The following is a 20,608-nucleotide window of genomic DNA, read 5'->3' on the forward strand; positions in this document are numbered from 1 at the left end:
TATCTCTTGTCGCGTATGCCGGAGATCGAACTCCAGCCGAAATTACGCCGCGCGGAGTTAAGCCTCGAAAGTGGCGGAATCTGTCACAGAACAAAATAATAAATGAATAGATAATAATTACTCACCCCATGGTCGCTCCGTCGTCGCCCGATGCCTCCCAGGCCTCCTTCTCCTCCTTTCGGCCCCCTCCGCGCCTCCGCCGATGTCGCATTTCCGTTGGCGCGCTCACTTCACTCGTTTACTTCACTCGCGAAAATATCGACACTTTGCACGGCATTTACTTAATTACACGGCGATGGAAGAATTACGGCGGAGAAACTACGAATGACGCTAGGTATATGCGATCCGCTCGATCCCGTCGGCGTCGGTCCGTGACGTCCCGTAGGTAGGACGCGACGAGTGAGCTAACATGGCGTAGAGAATTTCGCGAATGCGCGCGGGCCGCGGCCAACTTCACTCGTCACGAGCAACCGTCGGTCGCGAGAACGCTACACTTGCGGCTTGTCAGGCGATTTATCAACATTCATATTCGTGTCTATCTCCCACGATCGCCAAATATCAAGACATGATTAGATACGAAATTGAATTACGTACGACGTTACTAGAGACTGCGATCGCTAATTAAACACGTCGCGGCGCGGGCGTTACTCGTTACTCGATTTAGGGTCCGCGTCCGCCCGGTCCGGTCCGCTTGTAACGCTATTCGTGTTCCGAAAACGACCCGATAGCAACCTCATTCCGAAGCCGAGCGACACGACGCCGCGCCGCGAGTAAAATTGACGGTTGAGAAAAGCGAGACCGATCGACCGAAAGAATGTAATCGAAAGTCAGTGTTATGCGATGTACCTCGGTGTCCGTATAAATTCCACGAAGCACATGTGTATTCAATGAACATTCGATATCACATATAATATATCACAGTTTTTCGTAATCTAAACCACCGGAGCCGTGATTCGCGTACGTTACTCCGCGCTACGAGAGCAATGATATAATAATGTTTAGAATGGGTAGCGGGACGAGCGGCGCGCGCGCGGGCGCGGGCGCGGGCGCCGCGGCTTTTCGGTAAACATGAGTGGTGGGGATGGAATGCGGGGGTAGCTGACTAGCCAGGTGCGCGTTGCGCGTTCGTCGTGCTCAGTCACCTACCCCCACTCTGTCCCCACCGCTCGTGTTACCGTCCAAGTCCGATATACCTGTAAAAGGGTAATATTTTTCATTTGTCGTGCGACAAACTTTACAAGAATGTTGATTGGTTGCTAGATAAAATAGTTCTCGAGCTTCTAGAAATTTTCTATTTTGTAGCCACTCAATACGCTTAAAAAAATTTGTCGCACGACAAATGATATATTACCCTCTTACAGGTATATCGGACTTCGACGGTTCAAATTACGGAAAACTGTGACATATCGAATGTTCATTTAATACATGTGTTTAGCGGGATTTATAAGGATACCAAAAGATATACGGATATCGCATTCGATAATACTGACTTTCGATTACATTCTTTCGGATAATCGGTCTCGCTTTTCTCAACCGTCAATTTGAGTCGCGTCGTGTCGCGCGGCTTCGGAACGAAGTTGCCATCGCGTCGTTTTCGGAACACGGATAAAAGCTATCGCACACAAAATTGCATAGACTGGCATAATATAAGACCGCTATTAATTTACATAAAGCTGGCGCCATTCGTATATAGATTCGTTGCTTGCCAACGTAGACCCTCCACTATTCATAGTTCATCGCATTTGTTAGGGCCCGGACACACACTTCTGCACGACGCATAATGCGTAAGCATAAGAAAATTGATTGGTCCATACACATGTGCACAAGGAAATAGACCAATCAGTTTTCTTATGCTTACGTATTATGCGTTGTGCAGAAGTGTGTGCTCCCCGCTTTACTCGCGATTTCGATTCATCTCTTTGATTTCGTAAAAAAAAAAAAAACCGCTCCGCTGGCGAATCGGCGCGAATGGCGAACCGCGAATCACGAAACCACGAATCGCGCGTAGTCTGGCGCCAAGCTCATTGGTTCAGACCAGTTCAGACCGTCTTATGCTGTGCATATATGCACCTATGCCTTTTTGTGTGCGACGGCCTTAAAGCGAATGAATCTTGAATCGAGTAACGCCGCGACGTGTTTAATTAGCGATCGCGGTCTCTATTAATTGTACGTACATTTAACTTTGTATATATTTAATCGTGTTTTGGCGATATTTAGTAATCATGAGGAATAGACACGAATGTGAGTGTTCATAACTCGATGATTTAATTGCAGTATGAAAAAAAAGTGTTGAAACCTTTCCGCGAACGACTGTACCTGTAGTACAAGCGACGAATTGATAAATCAATGGAAGAAAAGAGAACCACATGTGCAACACATCAGCTCACGTTCCAATATTTGGAAACGGATTGAGTAAAGTTAAAACGACCAATTTCAAATTTAATGTCTCCTCCGAAAGATAGCTCAGTTTTCTCCGCACGAACCCCAATCGTGCGGGGGGTGCAGTTTGGAATATAAAAATTCCTGTGATCAGGTGGACTCGAATCACCCGGTTCCTCGGAGTTACGAGTCTGGCGCTTTACCACAAGCACAAGACCACACTGCCACCCTACGGCAAATCGCCTCACAAGCAGCAAGTGTAGCGTTCTCGCGACGCGACGGTTGCTCCTGGTGAGAGCGGCGAGCGGCGAGTGAAGTTAGCCGCGAAATTCTCTCCGCCATGTTAGCGTCTACCTGCGGGACGTAAAGCGTCACGGGCGTCAAGCGGATCATCGTTCTCGTAGCTTCTCCGCCGTAATTCTTCCGTGTAACAAAGTACGCACCGCGTCGCGAGATTAATACCGGGAGTGCCGCGTGCAAAATGTTGCGCGATCCATAAGTGACGATATTTTCGGGCGTGAAACGTCGTGAGTGAGTGCGCCGACGGAGATGCGACAACGCCGGAGGAGAACCGAGGAGAGGAGGAGGAGGAGGAGGCCTGGGAGGTATCGGGCGACGGCGGAGCAACCGGGAGGTAAGTAATTATTATTCGTTTACTTATTATTTTGCTGTTCTGTCAGTCCTGTGATTGACTCCGCCACTCTCGAGGTTTAACTCCGGTGAAATTTCGGCCGGAGTTCGATCTTCGGCATATATGGAGAAAAGAAATATTACGTCGCGAACGTCACGTCTCTTTCTTATTCGCACGATCGTAATATTATTTGCACGATTTTTCGCGGATTAATTAACGAGCTAATGCGGAAACGTGCAGCCGTTTGCGGCGGCCTCGATTTCTTACATTAGCATTTTAAAATCATATATGTCCATTAAAATGACGTTTTAAAAATTGAACGGGCGCGATAATCATTTACTTCAAGTATAATTATTTTGGACGTTGTTTTAATATAAAAATATTTCTATGTTTACAGATCAACGCAGGGTTACAACTTACAACTCCGTTGTTGCGCATCGGCCGGTGAGTTATTTTTTGTTTCAATATCGAGGTAATAGATCTGTAAAAAGTATATTATAAACGTAAATAAAATGTATGTATGAGAAATGAAATATTATTAAAGAGTTATAAACAGTCTTTTTCTTAACAATTATTATTAGACATTTATATCAAAATTTTTATTTAAAATGATAATAATTAATACAACCGTAAAGTGTTCTGCATCACTTAATGCAGAACACTTATGAAATGTCTAAAAAATATACTATTTATTCCTACACGTATTACAGAAAAAATTAAAACATTTTAAAGATTAAGAATATAAAAATATATTACAAATGAAGTAATATATTATAATATATTTCTATTACAATCTATTGCCTTGAATTGGATAAGCTCGGAAAGAGCCTAGAAAACATTTTTATAATAAAATTGGGGGTGGGCACGTGCGTATTCGGTGTGCCTAATCAGCCTACTCCATTCCCATCACTCATGTCCGCTTTATAAAAAGAGAAAATAAAAAATAATAAATAGATCTATAGAATACTTAATGATTCAGGAACATACGTAAAAATAATAATTTATTTTAATACTTTTAATGAAATCCTTTTCTTCCGTTCTCGTGTAACCGTAACAATATGCTCTTGCAAAAAAAAAAAAAGATAACAAAATTCTATAAAAAATAGGAAATCAATATTGCAGTAGAGGGCTACAACGGTGCTATGTCTTTTTTCGTTTGCTGAGTAATTAACAGTGACACGTGCACAACGGTATCGGATAAAGTTCGCGGAAAATCTGATTATGCGAATGTGAAAGCGGTGTAATTCGAGCTCGTCGTCGTTTACGAGGAAAAGTAAAAAACACGCACACACATAGAATAAGGTATGTACAGAATTGAATTGCGAGCACGGCGAAATGCGAAACGCGCCGACAGAGCCTCTGATTACGCGAGATCGCCAAATTTTGCATACATGGCCGGATATTAAGTCTAATTAAAATGATGAGACGCGCGGTTCGGTAAACAAAGTGCATAAAAGTCGGCGAAATGCTGCAACCGTGGCATCGACAGGATTTGGGGAGGATAACTCGAGCTACAAAGAAGTTATCAACGACGACGTCGGAATTCCGAGACGCACCTTTTAATCTGTCTTCGTTGTCGAACGCGTTTGGGAAACATCTGTGAAAACAAGCGGAAGTCGTTACGTGCATGTTTCGAGCTTTACGTCGGATTTGGCTGGAAACCGTGGATTATTCGGCAAATAACAGAAACGATTCAGCGCGAATACAGAAAGGGAATGGTTCGTATCCGGAAAGGGATTTGAAATAAAAGTCGTAGCGCGCCAAAGATGAAATCTTTGAAAATTGCAATCTTGTGGATTGCAATAGTCCTTGTATTTGCTTGCAAATCTGAACATCGTCTATGACATGAACTGTATTTGATTATATCTATAAGTATTTGAATATATCTATAAAATCTTTCCGTTATCTAATTTTTTACAAATATTTTTATAAGTGAGTTTTATAAAACTTTTAATAAAACAATGAAAACATTTCGATAAAAATACAAATTATATATGAATGTTCTTGAAGAAAGATTCACTTTTCAATATAAATGTAGTTGGCTGGTGTATTTTAAATATTATACATGTATGTATTGCATGTATATAATATATTGTGCATTCAATGGTTAATGCTACAAATCTTCATCTGTTAAGCTAAAATGTTGAACATAGAAAAGTTTCTAAGAAAATGTTGCCTTATATTCGAAAATATTGTGTCTTACCGAAATTATTGAAATTCATTGAAAAAATTTCATGAATACTGATAGGATAGTCTCCACGGAAACCTACAATGCGATTTCAACTATATTCTACATTTATGTGACACAAGAGTCCCTGCAAAACGTTTGGAGGGATGAATTTATGAATGTAAAACAATACACTTCATATATATGACAAACCATTTGACAAAAAGATGTATCGTTTTATGATGTTAAATCTCGCTATTCAGATTTGCGAAAAAGTCTTGCTCAGATATATTGTTGGATTCTTCTTCATAAAATTGAGCGAGTTTTTTGCACGAAAATATTCTAGACTCCACATGTTTAATTTAATGAGATATTGTCACAGTTTCCACTGTAAATTAAGAACAATCTGTTATTTAATCATTCCTTTTACAAAAATTATTATATCACAGTATATCACAGTACAGATCCTCTTCCAGCCGTTTATATCAATAATTTAACAAAGTAATCAATTTTTAAGAAAATTATGAAAATGGGTAAATAAAAAATGATGAGGAAATGGAATAGAATGCTAACTGCTATTATTAGTACATCTTCAAGAACAGAATTATTATTTTGCTAAAATTTATAACAAATACGAATAATATTACGGTACAAAATTCTATATGTAATAAGTTATACAAGCCATCAAAAAATTTAAATTATATATAACTGTTCATATTTTTGTTTGTATTCGATATGATCAGAATTCAGAATATATGCAGCAAATATATTACGTGTCATTGGAACTGCTCATTATACCTGCAGAACTGATTAATACTGATAGATTTACCGTTTAATAGATTTATCTGTATAGAATTAGTAGCATAAGTGTAAATAATTTTCGTTTATGTCGGACAGTCTTAATGTCGATACATTGTTAACGGTGATCAATTATGGAGACTTCGCGTCGAAAATATGTGACGGAAAACTTTTATTCGCTCAGCACGCGTCCTTTTACTGTTCTATTCTGGCAAATGAGAAATGTATTAAATCTGGATAGTCAATGCAATTCCATAGGGAGCTATCAAAATTTATTGCGGCCATCGATCTTGCGATAACATCGCGCGATCGCAATCCGCCATGTGGTCGCGATAAATTAGCTGCCGTTATAAATAGACTTTACGTCTAGACGAAATTATTATTGAGATAGCGACAAATTCGCTCGCAAACAGTTTGCGCAGTAATGCACAGTACTTTGAACCGATACTTTGATAATATTTTCTTACTCCAGAGAAGTGTTAAGTGTTATAATTAAATTAATGTTGCTGTATGAGTTAGTTGTTTATCCCATATTGACCCATTTCGCAGGGCGTGTTCGTTATCCACGTCACCCCTGTAAAACGAGATGTACAGAGCTTCGATCTTATCTCTTCTTTATGCACCGATAAACCCCTGACCCACCGCGTTCCGACAAGATTCCGATTGAGATTCCGTACAAAATGCATCGCCCGTTGCCTCCGCGATAGATCCGATCCTGATATATTTGTTATCAACCCGATAACTACAATTACAATTAGACGTGAAGCTCCACACGATGGATCTATTGTGCCGGCGACCGCGGCCGGCTTGTCCGTCAACGTTTCCCACGGAGACTCGTCAACGGCATTGACTCGTCGTCGCCGTCATCGTTCTTGTCGTCGCCGTCGCCGTCGCCGTGTCGGTTAACGTAATAAAGCGGGCAAATAGAATTGTCGCAAACGGGCGGAGCGTTATAATTCAACTCGGGGGAACAATTTACCGGTACAATCCCAATCTGAGCGAGGTCAACTCGCTACACAAAACCGGCTCAAACTTCTACGATAAACAACACCAACAACGCCGCCATTAGCGTCGCGCCGCTAGCGGATCTCTCCGTGTCGCAGTTTTCGGGTTGCAACTCCGTCCGTGGACAATTGAATAGTGCGACTTGATACTAAAAATAGAGATCAACGATCGAAGTGAACAAATATACGTCCGTGCGAATTGTCATTAGTAAACGAGAGCGAATACAGTGGTCTATAATACTCAGAGATTAAATTCTAAAAACGTTCTTATGATGCTTTAAAATAGTTTAAAATATCTATTTCACTCTTGGAATATAGATAGATAAAAATATCATTTGTAGGAATATCATAAATTTTCTGAGGATTAAATTGGGAAATTTTGATAATATTTTTTTTTTTTATAGTTATGCGATCTCTATGAAAATATGCTTTAATAAATTATGAAACAAAATTATTGGAGACTCTATAAACGAATATGTTGTTAATATAACAAAAATAAATGTGATAAATGTGACAAACCAACTAATATTCATCAGAAAAAGATCAGTAATCTCAAACAAGTTTCGTATTGCACTATCAAATCTACTTCTGTCGGATTGCGGTAGTTCCGTTAGAACCTGCAGCTACTTGTACACTTGTATTCAGTAAGTTATGAGCCCCGTTCAATAGCAATTCCGATAAGCTTCTGGTTTAAGTGTGAGTTTACGTGTTTTACAATTGTTTGCGTTGGTTCCGTGTATTACTTCGTGTATAAATCCATTATGTATGAGATGGAAAACGTATAACCCTTGCCAATGTTTCGCATATTTTTCAATATTTTAGTGGACGACCCTTTCGATTATTCCGAAGATCAAAGATAGTTTTCGATTGGGTCAGCCTAGAACAAGTTGACGATCGAAAAGAAAGGAGACAACATTGTCCGAGCGGAATGGCAACGTGCAAAACTGCCGTCGGCACGGTTCATCGATAACGTAATAAATTTGTTATATAAAATGCGGATCGTCACGCGCAAAATCGGTGAAATTGGCGTAGTTAATTAGATCTTGCCGGCGATCCATTGCGCAATTTGATACGCGGTTGTCGTTCGTGGAAAGCGTAATATAAACTTCCGCCCGTAAAACGGATTCGCAACGAGCGTTGCCAGCGTTTGTGCAAATAACAGTAACGGCGCATATTTTGTCGCGATCCTGTGTTCGAGTTACAACTTCCGTGCGTTTCGTATCGCGGCCGGGCAAACATCGCAGTTGAAATATTTTTGCTGATATTTTTCATATTTACATAACTGCGCCGCAAGATTATATCTGAATATGATATGCGACGATCTCAGTACACGAGTATCCGGTAAACGATAACATTTCGAGTGATGCGTTGTAAAATACAAGAGGAAAATATAGTTGCATATCATGCGTTATGACATTGATAGCTGAATAAAGTTCGGTTGATGCTTGTAAAAATATTACGGAAGGAGAAATTATGTGAATTATATACAGCATTTTGAAAGTGAGGTGTGAAACTAATAGATGCACAAATAATCTTTATACATTGTACATCATTGCATTTCCAATATTTTGGTAAACGACAACACACAAATGAGCACGCAAGCTGTAGGAATTTTAAATTACATTAATCGAAAAGCTATCACCCACTCTTCTCAGACTAATCTGTAATGGGAAACGAAATTTCGCGAGCTCTTATAATGAAAACTTGGCTGAAACCTCATTAGCGCGCAAACATCCGGAATTAATATCGCATCTTAAAAAGCGTTTTCTGATTGTACAAATCGCCCGGACAGATATCAGTTACAGAACGAGAGAAGCATGTGGTTAATCCACTTCGCGGATTTGCACGGCGGCGGCGGCGGCGAATCGGCGAGCCATTTGAATCGGTTTGTGGTATTTCCTAATGAGAACGCAAATACCGGAGAGAAGGCGGAACGGTCCGGGGAGGAGGGCGATGTCTGCATTTAGATCGCGAATTCTCGGGATACGCTGGAGAGGTTTCGAGCTATTTTTCTCGTCGGCATCGGGATTGAGCGATAACACCGGCAGCGATTTCCGATCGTGTATGATCGCGTGGCGGGCTAATCACAAAAACAGCCACAATCGCTGTAACAATATTAGTCAGGAATATCGTCGAACATCCAAGGAATGATATTGACTAATTGTAAGTTTGATCGATACTAACAGTGAGAACTAAACGTGCATTATTACAAGTTTTAGCTGTTAGGTCGAATCTCTCTAATCTTTATTGATCTATGCATAATTTGATTCAAGCAGTTACCAATCAGATTATAAAGTATATATCTTTCTGTTGGCGTTTATAAAAATACGCTTCGTTCACTTTTAACCCTCCGTATTATAGTCACACTTATTTTTTCAAACAAGGAAGTCACTCTGGGTCATTTTGACCCGAGACGAACTTTGATCGTTCGCCATTTGACCATTTATCCACCGATTGTGTTGAAAAAATTCTCGAATTTACTTGCGATATTGCTAAATTGATTGCTATAAAAAAAGAAGGGCCTCAGGAATTTTTAACATATAAAAAAAATTCGCAAAAAATTCGTTTTTTTTAAACTTTTTTTGTTTTTTGAACTACAGCTAGAGGGCGTCATGCCCGACAATTTTCAAGTTACGCGCAAGATATTTACGAGCAAAGTTGAGGCTCGGGTCAAATTGACCCGGTGTGACTACGAAGGGTTTCATGCATGTTTCCGATTCAAACACTAATCGTAATTAAATATCTGAATTTCGACGTAAATGGTACACAGAACAGAATGAAAAGGCTGAAATCGTGAATTATTTCTCTATGTGTATTAAATGCGTGTGTTTATTCGAGAAAGCGAAAAAGAAGCGTCTTAGACAGGCCATGATAACTCGCGCTCTCTGCGGCACGTGGAGGCCTTTTGTTCCACCAAGATTCTAATTTCACGGATCTCGCTTTGAATGGTTGCGCGACTGGACGGAAAGCTCTTCCTCTCGTCGTCCTTCTCCTCGTCATTTCCTCACCGGTACAAAGGTCCGGACATCGGATATCAGTCGTCTCCTTCCTAAGCCACGGTCACAACGTCGTCAACCTCGGTTGGCCGACACAATACCGCCAGATCTGATGCTGCGTCCCGACGCATCCTTAAGGAGGATCGTCTCAGAGAATCTTCAGCCAGCCGGAAATTAAAATTTCTGAACGGGTCAAGTCGCCGGGTCACCCGAGGACACGTTTGTTCACGCTCGATGAACACGAGACTCCCTTCTTTCACCGAGGCTTATCACCTCGCTCGTCCCTACATCCGTTCCGCAACGGGAGATCCGGCGGATCGTCCCATCGATCCCCGCTGCCCCCATTGGAATCCGTTTTCCCGTGGAATCGTTCGCGATTTGTATCCGTGACGATAACTGACGATGCTGGCGGTTATACGCGCACGCTTCCGGCCAATTTCCTCTTGCGGGACCAGGACATTGGCGGGAACGCGGGCGGAGAAGGTGAGCCGCGGTTTAACGGATACGATTGTGTGCCGCACATTTGCAAGGACGTTACAAATTTGAGTCACGCTCACGCGCCCGCATAAGAGGAAATGAAAAATGAGCGCGATCGCGCGAGAAATAGATGTGCAATAAAGGAAGATGTAAAAGCACGAATGGGATGATGGTATGTATCCGAAGATATATGAAACGCACATTTAAAAAACTCAAAGATACACCTGAAGACAGAAACACGAAATTAAAAAAAAAAGGTTTCTAAATCATTTCTTTCTTAGTGACTGTTAAATTGAAATTACTAATTTCAATTACACAGTAGATGAATACTTCAATCATATGTATATAAAGAAACAGATTTTCACGATAAAATACTTAATATTATTTATGTAATTATTTGTAATTTTCTATTATTATTGTGAGATATTAATATATAGCAGTTGCTTTTACAAAATTATTTTGAAAGTTATTACAAACATGTATACGAGAAAAGAAGTATCCATATAATCCTGGAAATTAAAGATTTATTAATCTCAAAATTTTACGAGAAAAAATGATCCTTTTAGTTATTTCTCTTGATATAATCGCTTCTTTTCTGAATTATAAAATCAACTTGCGCACACAAATGAGGAACAGATGTACAGTAAGGTGCATTAATTTGATGGGGGTCATAGAATTCTTTTTAATAAATTTTTAATAATTTACTTTAACAATTATTAAAAACCCAGTGGCCAATAAGTCAGAATTCTATGACCCATCGAGTTAATGCACCTTACTGTACACTATATAGAAAATCAATTTACTGAATATATCGAGAAATTTATGACGTTGATACTTTTATTAACGCTATTTGCTCACTCTATCCTTGTTTTATATTTAATAAGCGTAAAGCGATAAAGATAGAATGATGCAATAGCGTTAAAGCGCGCTCCGCGAACGCACCCATAGTGTTTGATAAATGAAATATTTTCATCTTTTTTTTTAGTATCTATATTCATGGACTGAGTAGTTTTAACCGGTTCCGAGATAACGCACGTTTTTGGTCTAATTTGCCTCCACTAAAATGCTATTCGATTCTCGTCGATTTTTCGAAACGACTGAAAACGGCCGAAAAAGCCGACAATAATCCAAGTACACTAACATCTCCGCGAGCAAAGCGCCATTTTCGCGATCCGTAAAATGGGTTGACACGGACTCGGACCCCCCCCCCCGTCCGAGGTCTTTAAATCGAGATTAACGGGGAAAATTCTGCGTTCGATAGACTGCGCTTATAAACGGGATGAAATCCAGCACTCGTACGAATTCGCTCGTTCTGCGGGCCGTGGCACACACGCGGGATTTAGAACGGCTAAGTAAACGCTGGGTAGCATCTGGCGCGGAGGACGTAATGCCCGACAATAAGGGTGGCCCCGAATTACGTATACCAACAGGGCTCGCGCGCGCGCTTTCTGCCGCTCTATACATAAACCAACCTCGTTAACCCTCTCGACCCTCGTAATGCCGCGAATACATTCGTAATACTTAAACATTCTTAATTTCAACAAGCGTAATAAATAAAAGAAAAAATATTTTTATACTGCGATATTACGGAGATAAAACAGCTAATGAATGCGTGGTGGTTACATTGGCGGATCGATAGAGATAAAATATAACGAATATAAATATATCGAGTTTAAAGACCCGAACGGAGAGAAATAAAAATTATTTTTGCGCTGCGAGAGAGTTTAAAATTCTTTTAAACCATGAACGTATCTATAAAGGATTTTTTGATAAAATTTTACCTGTTACAAATATCTGTATCAATGTCAAAAAATGAAAGAGATATTCGAAGGAGTACGAATATCATATTCGTGCGTGTCTATAAATGGATCCTCAAAGCGATCGTTTAACAATTTCCCCGGCTAAATTGATCCTGAGTTGTTTGCATCGCGGTATCGAATATCAAGCTCGAATTGCATTTATCTGACGAGACTAGCGGGTATCGACGCCACCGGTACCTTTTTGAGATTAGCATTAAGCTGCACCTTTATCATACTTTAAGCCTACATTATTGCTTCGCGCCGCGATACGCGCGTTGGGAATACGTCCCAGCAAACCGGCCGGGATCAGTAAGTTACGGTTGGCCAGAGACCGGATGCCGGAAGGAAGTTTCAGACGGTGCGACAGATTTGTTGACATCATTGTCGACGTCCCTGACGCAACGTCGAGCTCGCAAACGCTTTTGAATGCTGATGGAAATGCTATGCACGTTTCCACATGTGTAGATTTGAAGCCAACAAATTTAATAATAATAATGGCACAGCCGACGGCAGATGTGGATTAATAGGTTAATCGATTTTAATAATTAATTAATTATTACGAGTTCCCGAGCTTGTCTCTCGGCGTTGGTTGCACTTTTCGCTCTCAAAATGTTCCAAATTATATATAATGTATAAATTTTTCACGGTTCTAATATATGTATATACTTCTAACAAACAAAAAGATTACATTCACGCACATGTACAATTCATTTGAATATAACAATTTTAATTTCTTTCAAAACTGCAGTAGTTCTACTAATAATTCTGTACTGTCTATCCTTCTTGCATTATCATACGTATCGCCATGGAATTTTTCGGCATCATCGTCATTTCGATCATCGTCCCCCTTTGTTATTGCAGCCAGCAATTTTCTATCTTTACGTATAGTTCGTTTTTCCGTCTGCGTTCTCGCGTTCTGGTCACGAAGGCATCGCTTCGAGTTTAGTGGTATATCGGCGATCCGATTTGATTCTCTCTTCTCTCTCTCTCTCTCTCTCTCTCTCTCTCTCTCTCTCTGTTCCTTCGCATTCGACCATTCTTTCCCTCGGTTAAACGACTCGAACAAATTTCCTATACGGTCGGTCGTTCGTTTCGCTATCGAACGCTGCCGTCTTCATGTTGTCGCGCGCGTTACCACACGTTACGTGCGACGTCACGTAAAAATAACTTTCGATTTGCTGCAATCGAGAGAGAAAAAGGCCCGGGCGGGGCAGCGCTGAACGTGCTTGTACATATACGTGACAGTCTCCGGCGACGTGTTTCGTTCGGGGAGTCGGCGAGCGAACGCGGGCGACGCCGCGCACGCCGGGGGGCCCAACTGATAAGACTCACCGAGCGATTCATCACGACCTCGCGATTATCTGGCTGTCGGTTCCGGTCCGGCGATGGATCAAACGTCGTGTTCCGCGCTGTCGGTGTCGCGGCGGGTGTTTTTGCCGTCGCGCGGAGCTTGTCCGCTCCGTTCGCGAGATACGGGACGAATCGGACATATACGGCGCGTTCGGTCGCGTAATCTGGCTTGAAATTATTCCCCTGAGATAAAGTTTCGTCAATCTTATTTATGGAAATGTCACTGATCAAATGAGAAGTTATTTTTACCGCGTTGCCTATATGCGTCATGCACGCGTCTATATACGTAGAGTGAAAAATATCTATTATTCTTGTATCTCGTGTACATGTTATCGTTATAAGAATGTATATTTTTATATTAAATATGTATATTAAATATATGTATTATAAATCTCTAATAAACAAAGGAACCTTAACTTCTCCTTTCACTGATAAATTAAATTGAAATTTTGTTCTTAGCGTGGGAAAATATTGTGCAAAGAAGTCTATAGGAGAAAGGTAAATGGAGAATTTGAAAACTGACTGTTTGATCTTATATAAAAATAACATAGTCGAGGAAAATGTGTTATATGTATGCTTTAAAAATATCATAACTTATAATATAAATATCATTCAATACTCGGTATAATGATTAATTCAATTTCAATTTACAAAAAATAATAATCTGTTTAAAACAGCAATTTTTATGCGAGTATCTTAATATATATTATATTATTTTAAAGTATCATTATTTTTACCCAGTTTCTTGTGAACCTATACTGATTTATTAAAAAAATTTATAGATTTTAGTCGAGTTACATTCATTTTGACGGTTTAATTTATAAGTAAAGTAGGTAATAGTAAAATATTCGACTACGCTGCGCTATTTCGCGAAGAAACATCTATCGGCTAGAAGCTATCGAAGCTTAGGCTTCATCGGAGACTCCGGACCATTTTCGAAGGCCATATCTTGATGGCTTTTCGCTTTCGTCCGCCTTGGTGCATGTGCACGTACCACGTGAATACGCGCGTGAACGCACCACTGCATCGATCTAAACACGGCAGTAATATTGCAGTCTCTCGAGACACCCATAATTATTCCTCCCGATTCCTGTTTCCCCGTTAACAAGCGTCGCTTTGAGCCGCATCTCAGACTTTGCAGCATCTTGCCTTCGCAATCGGACTTTGTGTGTGTGCGCGCGCGCGGCATGCCGCGCACCGCCTGTGCAATGCACGTTTCCGTATAGCGTGCGACTTCATTTGCAAATATGGCGAGCGTGCTTTCATCTGCCTTCCGGATTTTTCGCGTCGATACATCGACGTTTCGAAGCGCGATGAAATATTAATTCGTTCCGATCGAGCGCGGACGACACGTTTATGCCTCGCAACCACTCGAATTCTTTTTCACTTTGCCCCCCCCGTGTTTTTCATTGAACTGTTGAATCCCGCGTCAGCTGGTCAGTAAATAAATTCGCAATTCCGCTGCTACCGTTGAAAAACGCAAGGGGAAAAAATATTAATTGGCAGGTAACCATTTATCACCGCAGCTATAAATAAGCCGAGTGTGCGCGTAATTCAATTTTGACACTTGCATATACGTGTCCTGCACATATCGCATGCGCATATCTAAATTTAAATAACAAAATTCATGCGGCATAGAAATTTGCTTAAATAGAAGATGAAATAGGTTCCTCCGAGCATAACTATATCAATGAAGATTTATCGGTTCACAGTACCGCCGATTGTCCGTATAATTTCACGCGCTGTAGTTTCGGCTGCACGCAAAATTCATATCTGGTGCAAACTTTCGCAGTAACGCGCGTTTTCTCTTTTTTTCTTCTATTTATTTTTGCTAGCCGCGAACAATAGGTCATTCGGAATGAACCCGCGCTAGCGCAATTGTTACACAAGTTTACGCGACTCGAACTGCGGACTGCGTGGGGCGACGTGCGACGGGCAGTGGTGCATCGTCTGCAAACATTCGCGCAGTTCGTAAACCTTTATTTGTCGTCCGGATGCTGGTGTGCGCCGGGGAAGCACCGCCGGATGTTGGACAAGTCCGAAAAGTCCGCGTATCCGACCGCCGGATGCTGTCGCCGTTGCTGGCGGCGTGCGTGCCGAGGTAACTAATTGCCCCCCCTTCGTATTGATTTTACAGCCGGGTTCCGGTATCTTGCGGAAAAAACAAAAAAATAATAATCCGCGCAAATGTACGACGCGACGGCGAAAAGAGAGCCGGCCGGACGGCTTTTTATCCTCGTTAATCTACGTCGGGCGTGGCGAGACGGCTGCATCGATCACGAAGTCCACTTAACGTGCATTTTGATAAGTCATTGCGATGTTTATTTCTGGCAGGACGCTCTTTGGCAAAGAGCATATTCCTGTTGCGCGCGCGTAGAGCATCTCTGTAAAGCCATAAATTTAACGAATTCGATGTAGAGAATTAACGAAGATTTCGTTAATGAAGACCGTAATGATACCTATCACACTGACTCGTATTTTTCAAATCGTTTGATAAAATGTTAAAATATATCTTATTGCTAGATGTTAAGACATGTTATTAAAACTCTAATCTGAGATTTACGGATGATTCACTTGAAATTGACTAAATGTTTAAATTTCATTATATGGAGGGGTAAAAACCACAGTGGTGTAAGTCAAATTTTTAAAAATATTTTCTCGTGTAGGTACATATAGATGCACTTTATACATATATTGTACAGATTGCATCTATGCACACGAGAAAATAGTCAAAAAAATTTGACTTACACCACTATAGTTTTTACCCCTCCATATATTCACGCTTACAATTAATTCACAAAATCTGTTCAATTTTTCCAGCTGTAGCTAGTGCCATAGCTAAAAAATTTATGTGTATATCATAATATACAAATTAATATTAATATTAATATAATGTACATATTTCATCGAGATGAAAAACGTAAATTCATTCAGAAACTTGCGACAAAAAGAATTACAACTATGGTGTGTTCCATGTGCAAAGGACCAGGTATGTTTGAGCGAATTATCATTTACGGCGATAATTTCTCTGCGATCGATCGTCAGTTTGTAATAAAAGGAAACTGTTGCAATTGCAACGCACCACATTGCCGCGCGGAGTTGAGTTAATCTGAAAAATTTTCCCACAAATAACATTGGCGGTATTCGCCGATGATTTCGTTGAGCCCAGTGCCAAAAACGATCGTCCGCCAAATTATCGGCTTTGGCATTTGTGGCTTGATTGCGGAGTTACCTCTAAAGTGCTGCTGCGGACGATTTGGAAGAGAGAGTGAGAGAGAGGAAAGGAGGGGCAGAGGAAGGGGGAAAGAGCATGCGGAAATGAGAAAGGTCGGTAGATACAGATTGACGGATGGAGAACGAAGGCTGATAGAGAGAGAGTCGGTATAGGTACCGATAAATATGGTCGGCGAGCGTGAACTTCTATCCTTCTATACGTGACGCCCTCGTAGTTCGGATCCCGCACGAATATCTCTTCGGTAATCAAGCTCCTGGCCGCAATTCGGACTAATTAATGGAGACTGATTGCACGGTCTTTTATCGAGACCTTTATGCTGACTTCATACTGTCGTAAGACTTATTTTTCTCTAACGGATGCTTTGCGTTGATTAGATTAAAATAAATTTTTGCAAAAATGCTCCCTTATGATGATCGTTTATATGAAAGAACACCTTTTATTTACCGAGATCGTTAGAAATCAGCGATAATTATTTTGTGAATATCTATTTTACTGACATTTACGCTAGTTTTTGTGATCAAGATTTAAGAAAAAAATAAATATCTTGATTTTTAAACATATACAAAAAAATTAACAGCTTAAAACGGAATTTATATTAATACTTCTTTCATGAGGTAGATGCTTTTAGCTTAGAGCAACGTGTAAAACTCAATGAAGCTGCAGCGATTTAATCTACGGACTATACTAATTTCGATCTAGGTCAGATTTCGTGTTAAGATTAAACAAAATAAAGATATCTGCTTAAAAAAAAATTTCGCCTTTATCCCTCTCTATTTCCGATATACGTATCTGTTCCTATGTTTATCTCACGAAATAAACTGGAAGAGCTGCAAGATATCTAACATAAAAAACACAAGTTGTTCTATCTACAATTTTTCGTTACTACAATTTTATGAGACCCATGTTGGAATCGCGATATTTTCTTTCACGCAGTCTATTCTACAAAAGTGAACGATGTCCTCTATCGAAAAAGATATTTTACGAGAGACATCTCTTTAAAAATAAAATCAGTTTCTATATAATTGTGACTTTTATATTTCTTTAATACTTTTCTTTTTCAACGTAGGAAAACAATGCAGTGATGTGATTAAAATCGTATTGAAGCTGAAGTTGAAGCTGAAGATTAGATGTAGCTGATATTATTATCGTTGACTATTGTCGTCAGTTGAAAGCGTCATAAGATATACACTCCGACGTTAGTACATCTTAATCAGATATTCTAATAGCAATACAGAGTTCAATAACGAGCTTGTGATGAAAAAATCAAATCAGTTAGGCTAAATTCCGCGTAAATGGCCGAAATTGTTCGCGAGTTGCGCAGCGCTCTACTGACAAATCGATAGAACTTTCCTCCTACCGGTGTACATCATCAAACCACCGACTTTCTCTTCGGAAATATCCAGATACCCTTCAACAACGTGTATTAGTTGCATAGTTGTCCGTGCAAAGTTCACGGCGGATCTCGGAGTCGATGTTTGGGCCCAGAATTAACACACCGTGCACCGTCGCTATAAAGTTTCCGCAGGGAATCCGATTACGGCCGACTACGGTAAAGTCCCCGCAAATGGATTTGCCGTGAAAGTTCCCAAAAACGTTAATCGATCGATTGGTCGCACGGTCAATGATGCCGGATTGTTTTGATCGATCGATCATTATTAATAGCCGAACAATTTTGCATAAATGTGTAATATGTATTGATATTCGTTCGTTTGGACATTACGAATAATACAGCCTAATAAAATGTGGCCGATAAGAGTGGCATGCGATGTATCGGGCATATTCAAAATATTTGATTATATATATGACTATATATGTAATTTTAACTGAATAACGAAAATGAAAATCTACGTTAAAAGCGACATATTTCAGATTCAAAAATGAATTAAATGCGTTAAATATTAAAATATTTAAATGTTTAGCGTATGTAGTACAAACACATTTTTCCATAAATAATATAAATATATAGACACAAATATATCTCGTAGCTCTGCGTAAAAATAAGCTAAGTTTTTCAAGTATTAATTTCATATAGCATTTTATAGAGAGCGCGTTTCACCAATTCTTCTTTATGTTAGGTCGTAATTTTATCAGAGCATATCTATGCAGGATTTGTCTGTCAGACAGACCTATCGATATGCTTCAAAGTCTCAAATCCATGTAGATATAAATGCTTTCTTGCGAACATTTTTCCTTCTTTTCGAGGGAAAGAAGATTTTTCATGGATTGTAATGTCTCTATACAGATAGCGCTGCATCGAAATCGACAAAGTAATATTTTATTGATATTTTTCCTCTTTCAGTGCTCGACAATGTCCCGTTCGGATGAGCAATATAAAATAAGTAAAAATAACATTATGTTAAGCTATACAGCTTTGCTATCAGATCAATGCGCTGGGATGATATGGTTACCGCGGAAGTTCGATGCGCTTCCTAACAGTCCACGGTTGCATAGTCGAACAGTCGAAGAGAAGTTTACGCTACGTTTGAGGCTAAATTGGATCACGAATTCTCGAAGTTTCCACCGGAAAATCCTGTGAGGATTTCCTATGAACCGACAGTGCAAACTGAGCAAACTTGCGAACAAAAACGGGGTTTAGATTCTGTACTATGCTTTTTAATTATTAAAAAATCAAGTCTTTCAAAAAGCAAATTAGAAACTTTTACTTCGCCAGTAAATAATCAACAATAAAAAGGCTATCTTTATTAATTATAATTGTCACGATTTTTCATGGTTTTTGATCTTTCTCAATCGATGTAACCTTTGATAGCTAATAAGCATCCTTTTTTTAAATCACTGTAAAGAATTTTAAAAAGAAAAAAGGAAATATATTAAAAGTAACATATCTGACGATACATTAAGCTTTTAATTGTACTTACTGTATAATTGATTATTTACGATTTCATTCCATTCGTGATGTTTTGCTATTTCGAAACATGAAAATAGCTTTTACGTTGTGCGCATTTTACGCATTTTGTTTTCTAGTATAAATTATCATATTTTTGACAGCACGCAAGTGTGGTCCACTGTACTTAATAAAATATATATTACTTTTATATCTATATTAATTCTTTCCAATGTACAATTACTCTTTAATCGAGCGAACAAGTTAATTTGTTGCCATAACGAAATTCTCACCTCCGCTGCAGATTTCTTTTTACGCGCGATTTTATTTTTAGACGTTGCACATAGTAGACATTATTATGATGCATAACTGCAACGCCGTCAAAGCAGAATGGTGCGCTGAGAATGCGGAAGCTCATAGTTAATCCACTATTCATCCTATACCTCTCACTAACCCTCTCCCCCCCTGTAGAAGAATGTCCGAAATTGTTTGCATGCAGTCAAAAGCCGAAACTTTGTAGTGTTATAGCCGGCACGGTTCGCTGTTCCGTGAATTTATGCAATGCGTGTAAACATAAATTTTTCTTCTATCTCTCTTTTTTTTAATAAGAATTATAGAGGTGCAAAAGATCGCAGGCGCGGCATATTATGAATTTTTGCGCTTTTTCACTGAATACGTTGTGCGTTTTGAAGTTATTCTTTCGCCGAAAAAAGTCAAGCCGGTTGGCCTTTTTCAACGTGTTGATTTACGACGCCATTTCACACGCGAAAACTGTCTTTTGCGATAGTATAAAGAAAAATATCTCTGTTATGAAAATCAGTTTCACAATACTTCTTTTATGCAAATTTTAATTTTATATTGATCATTTTTTGAAGAAAAAATCGCATAAAAATGCATATATTTGATGATAAACGCATAAAGTAAGTATCT

General features: G+C 39.6%; 1 protein-coding gene across 6 annotated transcripts in view; it reads right to left on the reverse strand.

Annotated features, from left to right (window-relative positions):
* The window catches only part of LOC143904254 (dystrophin, isoforms A/C/F/G/H), a 483,734-nt gene that overhangs the window by 105,454 nt on the left and 357,672 nt on the right, over positions 1 to 20,608 (reverse strand). The window lies entirely within an intron of this gene.

Source organism: Temnothorax americanus, unplaced genomic scaffold (genome assembly GCF_048541705.1).
Source record: "Temnothorax americanus isolate GAGA-0224 unplaced genomic scaffold, ASM4854170v1 Scaffold1, whole genome shotgun sequence".
Classification (NCBI taxonomy): Eukaryota; Metazoa; Arthropoda; class Insecta; order Hymenoptera; family Formicidae; genus Temnothorax; species Temnothorax americanus.